This window comes from Alligator mississippiensis, chromosome 1, assembly GCF_030867095.1.
Source record: "Alligator mississippiensis isolate rAllMis1 chromosome 1, rAllMis1, whole genome shotgun sequence".
Classification (NCBI taxonomy): Eukaryota; Metazoa; Chordata; order Crocodylia; family Alligatoridae; genus Alligator; species Alligator mississippiensis.
The window spans coordinates 415,743,986-415,760,849 of record NC_081824.1 but is presented as its reverse complement, the minus strand read 5'-3'; positions in this window follow the sequence as shown (position 1 = coordinate 415,760,849).

The window sequence follows — 16,864 nt, the reverse complement described above, 5'->3', positions numbered from 1 at the left end:
GCATGCGAAGTATGGGCCAATATTAAGGTCAGTGTGTCATGTATGCTGCACATTTGTAAGGGTATGTGTTCAGATGTACCTTCACCATCCTAATCTAAAAATGTAACTCATCCTGTCTTGTTAGAAGAGCTCTGCTCCCTATTCAGACCTAATTCTTTTTTTAACAATCAAGAAATTATATGATAAGCAATCTACCTTTAATAAAGAAAATAGCTCGCCAGATCAATTTTTCCAAAGTAGCACTCCTTCATCTGGATGCTCAAACTGGTGTTCAGTTATATAAAATGAGCAGACATATGCTTAAGTGTTCATAGGAGTTTTCATGCCTCCTAGTTGAAGACTGGTTTGTGCAGGAAAGGGTGAAAAGTGAATCAGGAATTATGAACTCAATACCAAGGCTTACCTTGGTTGGCTGTGTGTGTCTCAGTTCCTCTCCTTACAGAGTCATAGATTCATAGAGAAGTAGGGCTGAAAGGAACCTGCAGAGGTCATCTAGTCCAACCCCCTGCCTGAGGCAGGATCATCCCTATTCAAACTATCCTATATAAATCCATAATCTAAACTCCATAAAACTACTGTCAACTCTGACACAATACAAGAGAGGCTAAACAGGCTTTTTTTCAATACAGACGTTTTTTTTAATAACTTAAAAATAAATTTTAAAACAAAAAAAAACTTCTATATAGCCTTCCTAGCTGGTTCACAGGCCAGCATTCCAAGTCATATGTCTAAAGAGCACTACTGTAACTAGGGGTGTGTGAGTGGGGCACCAGCTTCAAACACTGATTTAGAGGGGGATCCAGAATGGCAGCTCTTGCAGAGCCCAAATGATGGCGGCAGCAGCAGCAGCAGCAGCTGGCATACAGGGAGCCTGCAGCATCTGGGGCCTGAGTCTCTGGGGATAGGTTAGACTGATGCTCAAGACATTTCTCCCCACTTTCTAGCATCTCTGCCCAGGGTACCAAAATTACTAGTTATGCCTCTACTACTGAGCAAAAGATTTCTTCCTTTTAATGAAGGGTGGTTGTATAGAAGATGGATATAGATTCATAGACATTAGGGCTGGAAGGGACCTCGGAAGATCATCGAGTCCAGCCCCGTGCCCCAGAGGCAGGAAGTCAGCAGGGATCATAAGATCCCAGCAAGATAAACATCCATATTTCGCTTGAAAGCTTTCAAAGTAGGTGCTTAAACCATCTCCAGCAGCAGTCTATTCCAAACCTTGGGAACTCAGACAGTAAAGAAGTTCTTCCTTATGTCCAGCCTGAAACGGTCATGGAGGAGTTTGTGACCATTTGATCTTGTCATCCCTTGGGGCGCTCTGGTGAGCAGATGTTCCCCCAGATCCTGGTGAGCAGCCTGATGAATTTATCGGTGGCCACCAGATCACACCCTGAACATGCTATACTGCTCAACCTCACCTGGTTTCCCAAAGCCTGTGGGGTCAGAGGCAGGAGGCTGCTGGGATGAATGGGGGTGATATGGACATAGGATTTTTCAGGTGCAGTCAGACTTTCCTAGAATTCAGTTGTACTCGTATAACAGGGAGCCAGAGGCTCCTGTTACTCCAAGAGGATGCTGCTAACTTACCTGCCTCTCCGGTGGGGAGGGGAGGGCAAGCCACCAGCAGGTGGAGCAGTCCCTCGGCTGTGGCAGGGAGCCTGGTGCTTCCCTCTGTGGTAGCACCAGACCCCACCCCAGGTGGCACCTGCCCGCAGGCACCCAACTCAGGTGGTCCTGGGGGGCACCGCAGCCGCAGAGGGACGCACCAGGCCCCATGCAGCTCAGGGAGTCAGGCTCCGGGGCAGGCAGGGAGATCAGGCTCGTTGCTTTCCTTGGGCGGAGCCTGCTTTCCCAGGCTGCTGCCAGGCTGCTTGCAGGGCTTCCTGCAGAGCTGTGGACCTGCATGGAGCCTGGTGCTTCACTCCAAGGTGTAGGTGCAGCAAACTAAAACTCCTTGAAGGAGTTTAAGGTGCATTATGCCACCATATTTTGACTGGAATGAATGTGCAATGCACTGCCAAGGTGTGCAAACACTGGTACCATTAAAGCAGTGCAAAAGCATTTAGCCCACTTTAAAGTGTCGCGCACACACGCCTCTCATTTTGTCTACACATGGCCTTAGGAGTGTGTGCATGACATGGGGGTTTAAGCAACCCTAAATTGAAGTGGTGTTTTTTTAAAACCCACCGCTTCAATTTAGGGCCCCTGTTTCATCTACACATGCCACACGTTTGCTGGGTGACACCAAGGAGCTAAACAAGGGTCAGCTGTGGTGAAATAAGCAGGTGATATTAGCCAGTGTAGGAGCTGCTCCTGGGGGAATGACTATCTCCAGACTTAGCTGCAGAGCAGTAGGTTGCACAGGGGGAAGACATCCAAGCAGCCCAGGAGGAACAACTGCAGGCAGCTGAGCTAAGCTCCAGTGAAGAAAGGCAAGATAGCCATCAGGTCTAAACAGAAAACCCTGTGGGTGGCTGGAGAGCCACTTGACTGAAAGGAGTGGGGCTTTAGAGATGCATAAGGTCAGTGCCTGACAACAGGGTGGGAGTCTAGCCTTACAGACAACTAGGAGAGGAGTTCCTGAGAAAGGTGGTTGCAGAAAAGGGCTTGACCAAGTAACCAAGAGGTTTCCAAGGGCTGCAAGTAAAGTGGAAGAGGGACCTGTGGCTTGCAGGAAAGTTAAGGCCAACTGTGGGGAGATAGTTTCATTATAAACAAAATCCCACTGGGTATATCTTCTTATTAAGACTGGTAGACCAGGTGTGACTATAAGGGATGACCAGGAGACCACAGGGGTGCCTGAGGAGCACAAGAGATCTTGAGTCCTTTAAGGGTACAAGACATAGGCAGGTGGGAGTCAGAAGGGTAAAGCCTAAGCCACAGTGGGGTGCCTGAGGGGCATGCTGAGCCTTGAGCCCTGACAGGGGCCTGGGCATTAGAAGTGAGTAGTTGAGACCAAGAGGTCCAATAGCCTGAACCCAAGAGAGGCCAGAGAGGTGTGCTGAGGCTGGGAAGGCCAGAGCCCAAAGTGCAAGAGGGGTGAGACCAGGGCCAGGGGTCCAGAGCCCAGGAAGGGTAAGCAGAGGCAGGCTGAGGTCGGAAGAGTCAAAGCCTAAAGTGGGGAGAGCAGCAGAAATGGCCTGAAGCCTAGAAGGCTGGCCAGACCCTGGGAAGGGTGAGGCAAGGCCCCAGAGTGAGAGATATGGGCTGAGACCCAGAAGCTGAGGTTCAGGACAGTGGGCCTTTAGCTAGGGACCTAGCCAGAGAAAAGGGGTAGAAGCCAGGAAGGTGAAAGCCTCCATTAAAGCTTTTGGGCCAGAGGGCCAAGCAGAATGGCAGGGTGAGTGGACCCACTGAAGTGATGATTAGAACCACTTGTGAGGCATGGGCATGGCTGGAGGGGTGGAAGAGACCATGAATAGCCCTTAAGGCAGACCTTAATCCAGGAGGGTTCCACTTACTTCTTGAGAGGTAATACTGAGATCAGCTGGGTTCAGGAGGGACCTGCTAGATAAAGAATAGAAGAACCTGTCACAGCTAGGTCTGGTGATTTTTATTTTTTTTTAGAAGTGAAAGAAGCCTTTTTTGAATTGCAAACACATAAGTGACCATTGTTAAGGATGCATAAATAGATTAAAATACAGCCAGTGAAAGAGTTAATGCAGGACAATAAAACAGTTCCATCACTTCAGCAAAAAACAGCAGTCTTTAATTAATGCCAACATCAATATGTTTATCACTAAAGCAGAGAGAAGACAACACCCTAGGTATGTTCTTAAGAACAAAGACATTTTGACCTACAAGAATTTTTATTGTTTCTATCATAAACACATTGCAGATGTGGATATGAGAAGAAGCCAGTTGAAGAGTCACAAAACTATATCATACTTTATCATCTTCTTATGGCCTGTACAGTGACATTGTCCTCAGTCAGTAAAAACAATGCATTAGTCACCTGTATGCAGCATCAACTCATTTCTAACAGATTATCTAACCTGAGTGGTATTCCTATGGAACTTTAAAATTGGCTGAGATGATAAACTTCAGCAGCTGCTATTTTCACTCACATGTGCAGTGCACGGTGGGTGTTCTGACCATGTTATAAATATAACTGCTATACTATGAAAGAATTGTAAGCAAACTTATTTCTAACAAAGTACTGCAATTAGCCTTAGGTAACAAAACAAAACAAAACAAACCTTGTTTAATTGTTGCTATATAACAACATGTTTGTTCAAAATGCAGACTGCTCTCTTTGAAAGACATGAGTCAAAGTAAGAGCACTTTAATCTCCACGTGTTAATTATGGAAACCAGTTCCGCAAAAACTCACTTGAAGTGAGTCACTGCTGGAATTTAGGTGCTTAAGTCCAAAACTGAGATGCTAAAAACTCAGGTGCCACCTAAGCTCCACAAGCCCCTTCCTTTTATACTGCAAAGCTCCCTACATGCCTAGAATGGTACCTACCTCTATGCATGCCAAGAACTGCCTTGGTTTTAATAGGACTGAGCAGCTCAGTACCTCATACCTTATTCTGATTCAGGGCATGGACAGATGTAACAACTAGACTGATAGAAAATGATACCATATAAGCTGTTTATGATCTAACTGTTGCATATAACTGTAGTGACACTGCTGCAATATTAACCTTCTTATTAACCTCAGGGGTCACAGTTAGAGCTCTTGAGCTAATTTGTATCACTACAAGAACATGTAAATGTAACAGCTACAGCATTAAAGCTGAGGCATCTCAGGAGTGGCAGCTCCCTTTTTAAAATGGTTAAAAGTTAGGTTTGTTCAGACCTTGGAATGCTGTCTAAGACCCAACATGGGATTGATACGGTAGATGTCCTTAGAGTGTTCAAATGTGCACCAGCAGGTTCCGAATCCACTCAAAGAACAATCTAGCTGTCACTTTCCCTTGAGACATGTCTGAAGAAGGCAGTGACAATGCCCTCTCCTGTTAAATAGCTGCCTAATAGTGCAGTTAATCAGAAAATGGGAGACCCAGGTCCAATTCTTCTTCTTGATCCAATGCACAGCTCGCAGGAGTTTGGCCTAACCACCCAGCCATAGTTTATTCTGTGTATGGGATGTGTTGTGGAGAAGAACTTTCCACTCCTCACGTTGAAGCTCTGACACCGTTCATGGATGAATTCAGCATTCACAGGGCTAGGAGGTGAAAGTGCAGGAGGGAGCATGATTGTATATCTTAGTGATGAACACACTTAGGTGGGAAGGGAAAATATTAGGTTCTGGGCCCTGTTTTCAGGAGTGTTCCTGTATTTTGTATTAAACAGGCATTATATGTAACACATGAAAAGCCCTGGGAGCAAAGACTCTTCCCTCAAGAGGAATGGCTAAACCAGTGGATCCAACCTTTTTGTCAGATGTGCCACAAATTAAGCTCTACATCTGCCATGAGTGACACCCTGATCCCCTTCCCCTTCCTGATCTACTGATCCACTTTCTGCTCACCACCATATAGTCTACTGTACTGCCTGCCCTCTCCTTGATTGGCCATGTGCCATGCAGAAAGGCTGCCCAGGCCGCTTGTGGTACATATTCTGCAGGTTGGCCACCAGACTCAGGGTAGAAACACATCACCAAATGAAGTGGATTAGCTGTGCTGGGATGTGTCCTGGCACAACTGATCTGCTTCAGTAGGTAAAACACATGTTGCCCATTGTCCTATCTGTTTATGCTGTGGGACAATGAGCAATGTGTTCTCTCTGGAGGTGAGGGGCCCAGTCCTGTTTACTCTCAGCATTCCCACACAGGATCAGGTCCCTCAAGTCTTGGGAGCACCTGCCTGGCCTTCCCCACAGTGGGCTTCAGCAGCACTGGACAATAGAGCCAACCATTTCAGCAAGCTTGCCACAAGTTGTAGCAAACTGAGACTAGGGGCCAGTTTCCAGTAAAAGCTCATTGGTTTAAATGTAACTGCACCAGGAATAAATCTGGCTCTATGGCTCCAACACCATCACTGCGTCAATGGAGAGACAGTGCTACTTGCAGTTCTTGAAACTGCATTCAGATGTTTATTGTAGTTTAATGATATTATTCTTTGGTTGAGGAGGTGTAAAAGGAGGATAGAAGCACTTTGGCTACTACAGTTAGGGAGGGTTTGGCTTTGGAGCAAGAAGTTATGCATTCTGGTCCTCATATCACAAGTTTGTAGTTCTAATTACATGGCTAAGCATTTAGGCAGCTGTATATCATGCTCACTCTATAGTGCCTCCCAAATTCAGGGATCAGTGTGTCAAATCTACTCCAAACATTCTGGCACTATGTTTGGAAACACTTGCAAGCTAACTACCACCTGTAGGTGCTAGTTCAAATGACATCAAGAAAATGAGACCCGGATTTGAGATGTAGCTTTCATACCTATAAATCCTGAAAGAAAACAAATGTAAAGGGCCAGTGGTGCCCTCAGAGCTTCTACTGATGCATGAAGGCTGAGCTGGAAAAGAAGAAATCTGCAGGTGCAGAAAATCCATGGATTTAGGGCCTTCTGACAGATTCCTCTCCCCTTTTTAGTCACAATAGTTGAATTGATTTTTCTTGTGAGAATACAACAGGTGCAACATACATCCTGTGGATTTAGCTGAATCCTACAGAAACATAACTTTAATTTTTTTTAAAAAAGGGTTTCTACTGTTGTTGTTTTTTTAAGCAATGGGATAGGAAAAACACTCCTGGATTTAAATAATAGCAGTTAGAGAAGGATAGGTCCTTTGGATTCTTTTGAAGAGTCTCTTAATTGATTGGGGGAGACTGAGAGATAGTATAAATCTATGGGCCTTGACAGATATTACACTTAAGATGTGTTTAACTGTTTAATCATAATCTTTAGTGGTGACCTGGCCACATGTTCACTCAATTAATGGTGTGATCAAACAGAGACTAAGCCACAAAGTTATTACAGAAAAAATGGTGTGGTTTGTGGCTGGTTCCCATCACACATTAAATTGAATATGTGGCCAGCCCTCCCAGCCTTGGGAGCTGATCAGATTGAACTTTGCCCATCTTGGTTGAGAACTACCCGTAAAAGAATCAGTGATGAAACTTTCCAGGTTAAGGTACTGCAGTTTAGATTTGATTTGTTGCTCCCATCCTCAAGAAGTCACTTGTGAAGGTTAACAGACTATTACATAGTCCATTCCCCCTACTCTTGCCCACCAGTGAGTTGCCAGAGTAGTCATCTACTGTATGAGCTACCCCAGAACAGCTGCACATATGTCTATTCCTTAGCCCAATGGTTCTCAACCTTGATAGACTCAAGTCATCCCTTGGAAAATGCCAGATCTTTGTTTTCACCAGGGATCCTGGCTTTCTCTGATTTAAAAAAATCCCCAGTTTTCAGATTTAAAAGAGTAACCCAAAATCCACATTTTCCCATGATTAAAATGAAACACTACTAATATATAGATAGACATATAGTGGTGTTTCATTTTAATCATGGAAAAATGTGGGTTTTTGGTTTCTTTTTTTAATCCAAAATTTGGGGATTTTTTATCAAAGAAAACCAGGATCCCTGCTTTTCACTTGCTTTCACTACAGCAAAATACTAAAGCAATTCTTCTGCTGCAAAGAACTCAGAACAACCACAGCAAGTCAAAATAGTTTTAATACTATGAATTACTATTTGAAATCTCTGGGGTTATCTTATAAATCACATTTGTATACCTAATAGTGTTTACATTGCATGGCAGTGCCCCATAGCACCCTTGAAATGATCTCAAGGCATCACTGGGTGCCATGGCACCCTGGTTGAGAATCACTGCCTTATCCCAATGTAATTTTTATCAGTGTACAAAACCAATATGAGCTACCCTGGGGTACAATGCCCCCAGTGGGAGTCTCTTACTTGGCTCAGTTATCACTCCTCCCTCTTCAAAACATTTATACAGCACAAGATACTTGGGAAAAGTAAACAGGGCAAGGGGTATGGGAAAAGTCTGCCGTGGCTTCTCTTTGGGACTGTGATAATCAGCAGAAAATTTATTGTTGCCTGAAGGAGTTCTAATGCACTGCAGATTGAGACTATGCACGAGGGAAGGATCCACAGAGCACAGCAATGGAGGAAGGCAGTACGCAGAAGTAGAACAGTGACTGGTCCTGTCATGGCTGTGGAGAAGTCCCTCAGCCAGGTCCAAACTAAACTGAAAGCAATGGAAAGGCTCTCTGATTCCTGTGGGCTTCAGATCTGGCTTTCTGAGTGCAGATGATCAGTGCCTGTGGAGCTGGAGTCCAGCATTCTTTTGTATCCCCTGCCTCCCTTTGCCTTTTACAGCCCTTCTTACTCAATACTGTACATCCCTTTTCTAGTCTCATGGCAGAGGGTGAGGGAAATGTCAAGGTTTTGCATTAATTTCTACCCCTCGACAAGTTTTTTGCAAAGCAGATGTGCCCGTGTCTACAGAAAGCAAAACTTTAGATTTATGGAAACACACCAGAGCCCTGTTAAACTGAGATAACACATATTTTGTTGTGGCTGGGGTTTTGAGCTGGGAGGCGAGGTACTAGCTGTAATGAAGGTAGATGACATACCACATGATTTCTTTAACAAATGTTAGTTTAAGAGACATCCATTTTCAGTTCCTGCTCTGTTTGATGGATGGTTCAATATCTTCAAGACACCACATGCTACATAAGTAAACAATGAATAGACAGGGAGGCAGATGTTGTGAATAAATAAAGACAGATTTTCAACTTTTCTATTTATAATACTGCATATATAATTGTTCTCAAACCAAGGTCCAGATAAGAGTTTGTTAGGTTTTTCACATTTTATCCCAAAAAGTTTGGTAATTTGTAGAACTTCCCCCAAAAACTTTGTATGATTACCAAAAGCCCCTATTTTTTCAATATTTAGGGTGTACCTGAAAACAAAAGATAACCTGATAAACAAATGCATCAGTTTTCCTAGTTTCTCTTATAGTACTTGTTTGGTAATAGCTGCTTTAAGCATTGAAATGGTTGCCCTGATCCTACAACGGGTACAGTTGTGCCTGCCTTATATATGTACCTGTCTACTGCTGTGCCTGCCTTATATATAAACACTAGGCCTGTGCAAGTTGGCAGTGATCCAATCTGGCTTTGGATCCGGCCACTTTGGATGGCAGCAATCTGGAGCTTCAGGTTGGTTTACCACTTCATAGATTTCACAGATTTCATAGACATTAGGGCTGGAAGGGACCTCAGAAGATCATCGAGTCTAGCCCCCTGCCCAGGGGCAGGAAGTCAGCAGGGGTCATAGGATCCCAGCAAGATAAACATCCAAATTTCTCTTGAAGGCGTTCAGAGTAGGTGCTTGAACCACCTCCAATGGCAGGCTATTCCAGACCTTGGGGACTTGGACAGTAAAGAAATTCTTCCTTATGTCCACCCTGAAATGGTCCTGCAGGAGTTTATAATCATTCGACCTCATCATCCCTTGGGGCGCTCTGGTGAACAAACGTTCCCCCAGATTGTGTCAGTGAAAATGGAAATGGAGGCGTCAGGGGGTGAGGGACAGACTGGGGTGTGGGGTAGGGGGGAAAGGGGGATGTAGCAGCACAGGTAAAAGTGCAGAGGTGCCTGGGGTGTCAGATGTCCAGCAGGTCGCAGTATGCCAGAATTCCACTGTGTATATGGAGTCCATGAGTTTCTGTACCTACTACCTAGGAGGCTGATAAAGTGCAATTCATAGGCCCAGCACTGAAAAGTGGTTTGTAACCTCATCACCAGAACTGAAGCCAACTTCCTACAGTTCAAAACACAAAACCTGCCAACTATCTCCAGTACCAACACAAACTGCACACCAGAATCTATCAAAGACAACAAAACCCAACTACCTGTGGGGACGCATTCCTCACAAAAAAAACCACTCTGCCTCCAGTTTCTCAGGCCTGATCCTATGAAGGAACAAATTACAATGCAAACCACTTATCAGTGCTGGTCCTATGAACTGTACTTCATCAGCCTCCTAGGTAGTAAGTACAGAAACTCAAGGACTCAATATATACAGTGGAATTCTGGCACACTGCGACCTGCCAGACATCTGACACCCCAGGCACCTCTGCACTTTTACCTGCACTGCTACATCCCCTTTCCCCCCACCCCAGCCTGTCCCTCACCCCCTGACACCTCCATTTCCATTATAACTGACTGGCTTTCTTGCCTGCACTGTGGGCCAGGCCAGCCTCTGGCTTCTTTACTATTCCTTCCATCCAGGACCAACTGCAGGTTCTTCCTCAGCCTGACAAAGGAGTTTTCAACCCGAAATCTGGCATCCTGGGCAGCTAGGCTGAGCTCACTGGGAGCCTCACAACTGCACTGCAACCAGCAAGCGTCAGGCCTGTCAAAGATGTGACAGGTCTGGGCATTCCCCATCCAGGACTTTGTGCGTGCATGCATCAGTTGGAGGTTATGGCACCTCCTATCCACCTTTCACTGGGGGATCACTGGTCCTGGCATTTACGGGGCTGCTGCGCCGCCAGCAGTCCTACCAGGCCTCCCTACCTTGGCAGGGTGCAGTTTTAGTGGTCATGCCCAGGACCTGGGGCCTCCTCCTTCCCTGTAGCCCCAATCTCATACCTCCAAGTTCATCCTGGCAGGAGAATGAGCTCAGCAGGGACATGTTCTTCCCCTGCTGGCTGGTGGTGCAGTTAGTGCCCCCTCCAGCTGAGAGCGGGGCATTACTCAGCTTTTAAAAAACTCAAAAAAGGAAATAGGTGCAGATGGAGTGAGGAGGGTGGCACTCAGTTCGTCTGCAGGTGGAGCTTGGGGAACCCCAGCATCGGGAGGTTTACCTTTAGGAACACCAGCTGCTCCACCAACGTAGGATCCAAGCAGGTGCGGTGGGGTGTCACTACATCCCCAGTGATGCTGAACACCCTCTCGCTTAGAACACTGGTTTGTGGACAGGTCAGATGTTGCCGGGTAACCGTGGCCAGATCCTGCCACATCTGCTGCAGTTTGCCCAGTAGGCCAAGGGGTCGCAGTCCAGTGGCTCCACATCCTCAGTGAGACAGGTAGCCACCGAAGCCTCGGCACTACCTGCCTGAGGCTGGGTCTGGTGCATTTGGACCCCAGCATTGAAGTCATGCCCATGGCTCACATTGGCAGTGGCTGGCATGGAGGAGAGTGGCTGGTGCTGGTGCCGGTGCTGGTGCTGGTACTGGTGCTGGGAGTGCTGGCACAGGAAAGTGGATCCCCCTCTTCCACATCCCCTCACCTCTGCACTTTGGCCTCCCTGACTTTGTTCACCAGCACCTGCGTCCAGTGATCAAGGGTTTTGGGGCTGCCAGTGCACATGCTCCCCTTCACCCTTGAGTCGCACATGCCTGCCATCATGTGGATCATACTGGACTGCAAGGGATCCAGCCGTCTCCTGATGCCCTCCTTCAGCTGCCTCACCAATGCCTGCACATCTGGTGACAGTGGCCTGCCCAAGCCAGGAACATTGATCCCCTGGAACTTCTCCATTTGGTTCTCCAGTTCCCTCACTAGGAGGATCACCTGGCTGAGGAGGGCATCGCCAGTGCTAAGGATCTCGGTGGCCTTGAGGAAGGGCTTGAGGACCACCAAGGTCTGGGAGATGGTATCCCACACAGCTCTGTTCAGGGGGCCGCTGATCCCAATCTCCCCAAGCAAGGCCATCTCATGGATGGCCTTCTGTTGCTCCACCAACCTTTGATGCATCAGGCATGTGGAGTTCCATCAAGTCTCCACATCCTATATGATTCTGTGCTGCAGGATGCTCAGCTCTGCCTGTTTCTCCCACAGCATCTTGCCCCCCTTAATGCTGGGGTGGAAGTAGCCCACCACCTTCCTGCATTTCGAAATCAGTTGGCTTGTAGCAGTACTGGTGGCAGCACCGTCACCGGCAGCCCTGTCCCCCTCCAAGGCATCCCTCACTATTAGGTGCAGCCTGTGTGCCACACAGCGGATGCCAACAAAGTTGGCATCACGGACAGCATTCACCATATTGGCCCCATTGTCAGTGACCATGAACCTGCGGGTGAGCTCAGCCTGCCCAACATGCCACCCCTGCACGATGCGGTTCATGGTCCCCATGATCTCCCTTGCCATGTGGGACTCATCCAGCACATCAGCTTGCAGTAGAGCCCACAGACGGCCTGACTGATCACACCAGTGCCCTGTGAGGGAGAGGTAGGCATGATCACCACCCCGGCTGCTCCAGATGTTAGAGGTGAAGTGCAAGGCTACCTGCAACCCTGCCTTGCGCAGCTCCTCCCTCAAGTACTCCCTGCATGCCTCATACAGGGAGGGCACCACTGCCCTGCTAAAGGTGGTGCATGTGGGCACTTTATAAAATGGGGCCAGAAGTGATATGAACCTCCTGAACCCTGGCCACTCAACTAGGGAGAAGGGCTGGCTATCCAGAGCAAGCATCTCCCCAATGCTCTGGGTGATCTCGCTTGCCTTGGGAATGTGCCCCACTTTCAGTCCACCTTTCCTCCACTGGGCCAGGGTGGCCTGCCTCTGCTTTGGGGGGGAAGGGGGCTTTGTAGTGAGCGAGGGACTTCCCTTTAGGCACACTTGCACTGGTGCCAGGCTGAGCAGGAAGAAGGGCAAGGGGGTGGTGCCTCCTCAGATGCAGCAGCATCGCCATGGTGGAGAAGTGTCTCACATCCTTGCCATGGCTCATGTGCCTTCGGCAGTGCTGGCAGATGGCAAACCTGGGATCATCTGCCACCTCAAAATGATCCCACACTACACTACTCCCCCACTTCTGCACTGAGGGTGAGGATCCTGCCTTTTGCCTCTTCTCAGGAGGCTGAGGCTCAACAGCAGGAGGAGCTGCTTCATATGAGCCACTTGCTTCCCCAACCTCAGCCTCCTCCGAGGTGCTGCTTTCTGGAGGAGACCTGGATCTAGGGGAAACTTGAGGGGTGTGGAGCACAAACTCTGATTCCCCTTCAGTCCCCAGAATTGCTTGAGGCAGTGCACTCAGCATCCTTGGTTCCAGCTCCTCCTCTGGGAGTGGGAGGCTCACGCTGAGAGCTGAAATTGGGGTGGAGGACGCAATGATTCCACTGCTGGTGCCCACTTCTGGACTGAGCAGAGGTGGTACAAGTACAGTGACATCAGATGCAGACACTGCGCCCACCTCCTGGCTTCCACTGGCAGCACTGATGTCATGGCTGCTTGGGAATAGAATGTGCCTGTGTTTGGGGGGGAGGGGCTTGCAGCTCTAGCTCTCCCCCTACCCCCTCTCCCTCCCCTGCCAGAAGGCCTGGCACCTGCCTTTCCAGCACACTTCATATTGATCTTTCCTGTGCTGCAAAAGGTCTGTGTGTGTGTGTGTGTGTGTGTGTGTGTGTGAATCTTTTTGTATTGTGTGTTTTATTTCCTCTTTTGCATGTTTGCACTGGCCTCTTCTTTGACTGTTTGCTTCAGTGTTAAGGGTTATGTAAAAATTGCATGCTGTCTGTCTTCTTCTGCTATGAATATCTGATTTTTCTCTATATTGTCTCTGTCTGTGTATCTGTGTGCGTGTGTGCATGCAAGCAATCGGTGCCTACCTGCACAGTGATAGATCACACCGGCAGGGAAAACACACCTTTCTTTTTGCAAAGTTTCCAAAAAAAAAGAGCAAATATAAATTCAAAGAAATAAATTGAATAGTAATACAAATAATAATTGAATAGAATAGCTAAGCTGAGCTAAAATAAGCTAAATCCTACCCACTCCTTTGTAACAAGCAAAAGGAGCAGGCAAGTTCAACTAGTACTGAGCTAGCAAGCCACAATGCATCAGTCTGAGTGTTCCTCTGTCACAGCTGCTGACAGGGAACAAGCTGGGAAAAGACACAGTATGCCTCCAAACAGAGGCTTTTATGCTGTTTCTAGTCCCACCCCACAGATGCTGCCATTGGAAAGGCAGCCAGGGAGAAATCCTTCTCACTGGCCACCTACAGATGTCAGTCTTCCCCCTCGCTCCCCCTCTCCCTCCCTCCCCTGCTCCCCCTTCCTTTTCTAACTGTCAGTCAAGCTGTCTGAAGTGTCCGAAGCATCTGAAGAGAATCCAAAGCACGTTGGATGCTCCAACCTGCTTTGGATAGCTTGCCTAAGCCTGCGCTTTGATCCGGGCATTCTGCTTCAGACGTCAAAATGTTCGAAGCAGCACCAGATCCGAAGTGCGATCTGAAGACTAATAAACACACACACACACACACACACACACACACACACACACACAGCCTGACTTCTACCTGCACAGAATCCCATGGAAATCAATGATTCTACATGGATGTTGCAGTTTATCTGAACACTCATGGATTAGAGCCTAAATGAGAGGTCACCAGTCTTTGCTGGTCCATGGGTAATAATACTGAAAAACTGACATATTCAGGAATGCCCCACTTTGCTTTCCTTGCCAACCTGAAGAAATATGCATCGGGGAAAGCATTTTCCTGTAGCCATGAGCAGTGTTAGAAGGTCTCAGAGTCAACATAATCTTTGTCATAGAAACCAGTAACCTAACTCTTTAAGAAGGGGCAAAGAGCCAAAAAAAAGTCAAATAATAATAATGATAATAACTTCACAGTTATACAGTACATTTCAGACATGATCTTAAAGTGCCATAATATTGAGCCCCATTTACTTCTGTAAAATAGGTAAGTTTATATAGAAGTATTATTCATGCAAAGAAAATTATGAAGAGAATCCCACCAACCTCAAGATTGCAATAGACTTCCTATTACAAATAAAGCTGTGTATGAAATTACTTGCTTATCCTGTGTAAATTTAAGATTCTAAGTAAGTATGAAGGATCAAAATTTTAAAATGTTTTTGAACAAGAAATCCAAAAAATGGATCAGGTTGATCAAAACACTTTATTTAGATTTGACCATCAAAAGTTACTTTGACCTGGAAAGGGGGACTTTTGAAAGTGTTAAAATGGTCCCTTGATAATTTCGAAACTTTTTTCCAGAATATTTTTGAAACAGGAAATTTATCAAATCAGACCCTTTCCAGCAAACAGCTTCTGTTTCAATGACTCATGATTTTCTTACCAAGAAGTTTCATTGGAAAATTCCCTACCAGCTCTAATTACGAGCCACATTTTAGTTCTCTGCTAAAAATCTATCTAATCATAACCAGGGATCTACTTAATTCCTGCTGAGGCAAGTGGAAAATCATGGGCTGCTTGTGGTGCACAGTGCCATTTTTGCAGTCTTTTTGTGGCAGTCTGCCCCTGCTGCTGATTGGCTGAAGGGCCCTAGCATCCCCACCCCTTGCTGCTGATTGGTCAGGAGGTCTGTGTAGCATGTGGCTGCATCCCTTGCTGCCGATTGTCCAACAGGGCTGCCCATCATGTGTTCCTGGCCTTCACTGCTGATTGGTGGAAAGGGGCAGGACTGCACAACAGGCAGGCCAATCAGCAGCAAGGGGTGGGGGGCTGGCTTCATGCCAGCTGGTTCCCTCCACCCCACCAGCTGCAAGGCCAGGCTGCAGCATCCCTGAGGACCACTGGCTCCCACTGGGGAGCCAGTATTTTATTTTTAGATTTGTTTTTTTTCTTGGTAATTTCTTGCCAAACTCACCATTTTCACAGGGTTCACAGAAACCACTTTTTTGTAGTTTCCATGAAAAACATGAAATTGTGAATATGGTAGATCCCTAATCATAAGACTTGGATCTTTTCACACAGATCTCAAAGAATTTTACATTTGGGGTCAGTACCATTATCCCTATATAGAAGATGGGGAAACTGAGAAATTAAGAGGCTTGTCCATGGTCACTCAGTTAGCTAGTGATAGAACTGGAACAGGAACTCACCTGTACTGAGTCTCAGTCTAGTGCTCTAGTCCACCCAGCCCCTTAGAATGCAAGGTCTTCAAACTGCCAGGTTTAGTTCTGGGGCTGAGAAGCAATGTTTATGCAGAATATGGCTTAGGCTGGATGAAGAGTTCTTAAATTATGACAACAGAGTTCTTTATCACAGTTTAAAAAAAACAACACATTTTCCCCAATGTTTTGCAACTCCCACCCCACCTCCATGAAAGTCAGAGAGAAACAAAACTAAACTAGAGTAGTTTATTACCTGTGCCCCTCTTAGATAACAGCATCAAAGTTAAGGACACTGAAGTATAATTTCAAAATACATTAACTTATACATGTGTAACATCATTCTGCTATCACAGATCTAGTGAGCTTAGGACTGCATGACAAAGGACAGCTGAACACCTATACTTCCCTTGAGAAATAGCCCTCACATGGTAAGAAGATTTGTCCCTGGGGAGAAAAGAGGGCAAATCTAAATGGTCCACCACCTTCCAAACCAGAAGTAGCTTAGATATCTTCACCTACTAATCAGCCTGCCCATTCTAGGTGAAAGCAAGTAAGGCAGATATATAACTGGTTGAATCATTCTGCTCAACAAGTAGTCATCAAAGTTTAGTTGGTAGGAGGTATCAAATAAGGACTGTCCTAGGTTCATTATTATTTAATATTAGGGGTGCACTGATATAGACTTTTTTGGCTAATACCAATAGCTGATTATTAAGGAGGTATATCAGCTGATACCGATCCGAGCAGGGGCAGGTCCTGTCACTGTGCGCATCCTGGTAGGGCAGTGGGGGCATGTGCTCCCTGGATCTGCGTGCAGGGTGCAGCAGGGCAGGGCGGGCTGCTGCTGTGGGCTGGGGCCAGGGGTTGCACTGGGCTCTTCCCAGTGGGGGCTGGGCCAGGCTGTGCTTGGGGAAGGTAGTGGCAGCACTGGGAGGGGAATTGGGGGGCTAGGACAAATTTTGGAGTCCCCTCCCCATAGCCCCTTCCCAGCACCACTGCTACCTGCCCTGAGCACAACCCATCCCAGCCCCTGCCAGGAGGAGCCCAGTGCAGCC